Genomic DNA, 5874 nt, shown 5'->3' with positions numbered 1-5874 from the left:
CTTGGCCACATCAATGTTTATGGCAGTTCAGTTCACAATAGCGAAACTCTGCAACCAGCCTGAGTGCCCTTCAATAGATGAAGAGATAAGGAAAATGGGGTATATATACACAATGGCATGTTACTTGGCCATAAAGAGAAATGAAATTATGGCATTTGCCAGTAAATAGATAGAACTAGAGACTATCATGCTAAGTGAAATAAGTCAGTCCTAAAACACCAAAGGCTATATGTTCTCTCTGAGATGTGGATGCTAACTCACAATAAGGGGAAGGGGGTAGGGAAGAATAGAAGCACTTTGGATTAGACAGAGGGGAAAGAAGGGAAGCGGGGAATGAGAATAGGAAAGATAGTAGAATGAATTGGACATTACTTTCCTATGTTCATATATGGTTACAGAATCAATGTAATTCTTCATCATGTATAACCAAAAGAATGAGAAGATATAATCGATATATGTATAATATGTAAAAATATATTCTACTGTCATGTATAACTAATAAGAACAAATAAAGACTGAATAACTCAGTGAGCTGACATGATGGATAGTTGTTGGTTAGTGGGCACAGCTTGTCAAATGCCAAATGAGTGGACCTCACTGATGGCCAGTGTTTGCAAGTATCAGTATTTCCTTGCTTGCTTTAGGCTCCCCTTTTTGGCTTGGGTGGTATAGTCTGACATAGTGGAAATGCCCTACTATTGATATTTAAGGCTTTTTCCTTTTCAGTGTGAGATGTGTTTTAATGCTCACTAGGGATTAGGTAGAAAATGTTGAGGTGAAGTTACCACTTGAGTTACGTATAGGAAGCAGGAAAGGGCTATTGTGGATATTCTAAACCCGATTCCTAAGAATTTTAGGCCACTAGAAGCCTTCTTATTTGGAGCATGTTATATCAATTTTTCTCAGAGCCATCTGCACTGAACTATTGCATTATTATACCTTTTTTGTTGATTTTATTGTTTTTATATACACAACAACAGTGGAATGCATTACAATCTTTATTACAAATATAGAGCATAATTTTTCGTATCTCTGTATATAAAATATGTTCACGTCAATTTATGCCATTATACATGTACTCTTTTTTTTGCATTACAATTCTTAATACACATATATACCACAATTTTTCATATCTCTGTTTGTATATAAGGTATTTTGACACCCAATTCAAGTCTTCATACAGGTATTTTGTATAATGATGGCCATCATATTCCACCATCCTTGCTAATCCCCTTCCCACCCCCTTTCCCTCCCACCCCTCTTCCCTATCTAGAATTAATCTAATCCTCCCATGCTCTTTCTCCTTACCCCACTATGAGTCACCCCCCTTATATCAGAGAAAACATTTGGCATTTGTTTTTTTGGGATTGGCTGACTTAGCATTATCTTCTCCAATGCCATCCATTTACCTGCAAATGCCATGATTTTATTCTCTTTTATTGCGGAGTAATAGTCCATTGTGTATAAATGCCACATTTTTTTCACAATAGCTAAACTTTGGAGCCAACCTAGATGTCCTTCAGTGGATGAATGGATAAAAAATATGTGGCATTATTATACCTTTAATGTTACTGAAAAACAGGCTCGGCATGCTGGTTCATACCTGCAATCTCAGAGACTTGAGAGGCTGAGACAAGAGGTTTGCAAGTTCCAGGTTAACCTGCGCAACACAGTGAGACCATGTCTCCAAAATAAAAAATGAAATGGGCTGGGAATGTGGCTCGGTGGTAAAAGTACTCCTGGATTTGGTTCTCAGTACCTAAATAAACAAATAAATATTATTGAAAAATAATTATACAATTACAAAATAGCACTTGTAGAAGCTTTATGGGTTTTTTTAAGTATTTTTTTTTTAGTTGTTGATGGACCTTTCTTTTATTTATTTATATGTGGTATAGAGAATCAAACCTAGTGCTTCACACATGCTAGGCAAGTGTGTTACCACTGAGCTACAACCTTAGCTCCTAAGTTTTATGTTTTTAGCACATTTTTAGGTATCTGAAATTGAATTCTAGAAAACCTATCTGCATAATTTGTGGTCCATAGCACTAAACTCATTGGATTGCTTTAAGGAGTAACAAAGCTTATGCATGTAAAGTACTTAGCACAGTGTTTGGTGGTAAGAGTCAATCTGCGTGATGGCGGCACTTACTGTCTTTGTGGTTGTTACTTCTTGTAGCAGATATCTCTGGATTTGACCTCTTAAAAATTGTAGTTGGGAATCCCAGCACTTCAAAAGTAAGGCTGTGCAGCTCAGTGGTAGAACACCTTTGAGTTCGATCCCCTGTACAAAGAGAAGGGGAAGAAAAAAAGAAAATTTAATAAAATCCAAAGTGATCAGGAAGATTTCCCACAAGAATCTAGTGAAATGTAAACTCATGGATGGCAGAGAGACAGAAATGGTATCTATCTTGATGAGCACCATAAACTTAGCACCTAGCATAGAGCCAGGTACATTGCAATACTCAAGTATTTGCTGAAATGCATCAATAGATAAAAGAAGGAATAAAGAGATGACTCTTGATATGAGCTTACCCGACTCTACCGCCACTCATCTACAAAGTCCCACGGAGTTAGCTGAACAGCCACAGGTGTGTGCTCACTGTCTCACATTTTATTTCCCTATATCCAATCCCCTTCTTTCTGGAGGTCACAGAGGCTTCACTGTCAGACAAGGAAATAGGGGCCACTTTCTTGGTCATGATAGAAGTGAGACATGATGAAAAACAACAAAAGGCCATTTACAGTATACTAACGTGAGTACCTCTGAGATATAAGTTTATGATAAATGGAAGAAACAAATAGAAATAAATATAAATAAATAAATAGAAAAATACACATTTGCCGTATTTATTGATTTTTTATGATGATAAAGGCAATGTTTCAGGGGAGGAGAAATTAAAGTAAGCCTTTAAAAAAATCAATGTTCCCTAGGTTCCAGACCTACATTCAATCCAATAAAATAAGTTATATATATATACATATATATATATATATGTATATTTTATTTTGAATATATATATATATTTTCATTTTTACTTACAATTACAGATGAATTAAAGTCTCTTGCTGCTTATGAATATACGAATACATGCATTTATGACAAAATTCTAGGACTATTCCTGATCTTCTGAGTTTGGATTTACCAAAAGCCCCATATTCCTTAAATAAAAGAAGCACTAATTGCCTTTTTAAAAAGACTGTGTTTACCCTCATTTCATCAGAAACAAATTGTCTAACTGCATTTACTATTCCTGAAAGAGAGATATATATATACTCATTTAAAGGAGGGGACATTGTTTAATTAGCAACATCCACTTCTTTTTATTACCTTTACCTCCAAAGAAGACACCAAAATTAAACACACCGAGTAGCAGGAAAATAATGGTCCTGGCCATTTTCTTCTTCTCATTATAGCAACCACCATAAATAAAGAAGTGTAGATACAATTAAACATTAAGATATATTCCTACTATTAAGAGACCCATCAACAAAGAGTAGGGATTTTTGTCTCCAAGGAAAGTCACAAAATAGAATTTCTTCTGCACTTGATTTTTCTGACTCACAAGACAAATTTCACATTTATTTAGCCAAGTGTACTTTATCCTCCTAAACTGCCTCTTTGGAAAAAAAGTTAATACGCAAAATTTGATTCTATTTAGGTCATGTTCAGGCAACTTGATGGAGGGATGGGACAGAAACAAGGTAACAGAAAATCAAGATCACCCTAGAACAGCTAACAGCCAAGTGACCCCTAAATATGTGAGACCCCACAGCCAACCCCAGCCAAGCCAAGTATATGACCCTCATGTATGGCCGACACAGGAGTAAGGTAAGCCAAAATCAGCATAACGCCCCAGCCAACCCTGACATTCATGAGTAATAATTAATGGTAGTTGTTTAAACCCTGAGTCTGGGGGCCGTTTCTTACAGAGCATCAGTTGTGATTGATAATGGGGAACTGTTCCTCTCTTCTAAAAAACTTTTCGATCTACTCAAGCAGAAGTAATTGTCTTAGCCTTCAGTCTGATAGCACTTGGAATCGATCTGCTATTGCACTTTCCTCATTGTGTTAAAATAATTGCTTTCCTCGTTTGAGGTTACCTTGTAAGAGCTGGTATCTAATTTACCTTTGTCCCATTAAGAATCAGCAGAGTATTTATCCTGGCATTTAATAAACACTTATTAATTGTTGTACATTAAAAATTAATCAATACATTATTAAGAGAAAAATACAACTGGGCACGGTGGTACATGCCTCTATCCCAACTCCTTGGAAGCTGAGGCAGCAGGATCACAAATCTGAGGTCAGTCTGTGCAACTTAGCAAGACCCTCTCTTAAAATAAAATGTGAAAAGGGCTGAGGAAGTTGTGGTTAAGTGTCCCTGGGTTCAAGCCCCAGTAACAACAACAAAAAGAATAAGCAGGAGACCAGGACCCAATGTGCAAGTGAGTGCTTCGCGTTATTGTTTACTTCATATTAGCTGACATTCCGTCAGCCAAATGAACTCACCTAGATAAATCTCGGATCAATTTCAGTCTGAGTTGAACATGCTGTCCACTCTGAAAAGAGTGAAGAATTGGGGGCCATCAACCTTGTCAACCTATTACCTATAGCAACTCAACTGAGATTTGAAAAATAAGCAGGAATCCTGTGAACATTTCAAGGAGATACTAAATGCTACACATGTAGATAGTAAATCCTTAACGATTTCTAGCTTAGGGAGTTTCAAAGAGGTCGGTCTGATTGGAGGAGGTCATGGCTGTGGGAATGATATTTTGGGGGGTGCCAAGATCCTTCCCCTGCCAGTCCCTTCTGGGTGCTGCTTTTATTGGGGAACTCCTCTTGGAGGACCCTAGTGGAGCTCTTCGCCTTAGTTAACTCCCAGTCATCCTTTAGGCCTTAGCTCAAATGTCACTTCTGAAGACTGACAAACTCTGATCGCTCCTCAAGTTCCATGTTTATCCCCAACTTGGGTATTTTAGCTCATGGCACCCAGACTTAACCATTTAATGCTTTTTATCATAATTTATAATCATAGAAATATAGGCATCTATTCCATATGTCTCTTCTCCACCAGATAATAAACTCTATCAGGCCACATATTCTTTGTTTACTACTGTGTTTGTGTGTGTGTGTGTGTGTTTGTTTTGATATATATTAGATATTTAATAATGAATGCATGTACAGTATAAAACAATTTATTTTTTAATTAATTTTTAAAATTTATAGATGACAGCAGAATACATTACAAATCATATCACACATATAGAGCACAAACTTTTTATATCTCTGGTTGTATACAAAGTATATTCACACTAATTTGTGTCTTAATACATGTACTTTGGATAATGGTGTCCATCATATTCCACCATCATTTCTAACCCCATGCCTCCTCCCTTACCCTCCCACCACCCTGCCCTACCTAAAGCTCGTCTATTCCTCCCATGCTCCCCCTCCCTACCCCACCATGAATAGCCTTCTTATATCAGAGAAAACATTTGGCATTGGTTTTTTCGGGGATTGGCTAACTTCTCTTAGCATTATAGTCTCCAGCTTCATCCATTTACCTGCAAATGGCATGATTTTATTCTTTTTATTGCTGAGTAATATTCCATTGTGTATATATGCCACATTTTTTTAAAAAAAATTATTCATCTATTGAAGGGCATCTAGTTTGATTCCACGGTTTAGCTATTGTGAATTGTGCTGCTATAAACATTGATGTGGCTGTGTCCCTGTAGTATGCCGTTTTTAAGTCCTTTGGGTATAGTCCAAGGAGAGGGATAGCTGGGTCAAATAGTGGTTCCATTCCCAATTTTCCAAGAAATCTCCATATTGCTTTCCATATTGGCCACACCAATTTGCAGTCC

The sequence above is a fragment of the Urocitellus parryii genome, chromosome 3, assembly GCF_045843805.1.
Source record: "Urocitellus parryii isolate mUroPar1 chromosome 3, mUroPar1.hap1, whole genome shotgun sequence".
In the NCBI taxonomy this organism is placed as follows: domain Eukaryota; kingdom Metazoa; phylum Chordata; class Mammalia; order Rodentia; family Sciuridae; genus Urocitellus; species Urocitellus parryii.
The sequence above is the reverse complement of the archived record's forward strand: the minus strand, read 5'-3'. Positions refer to the sequence as shown.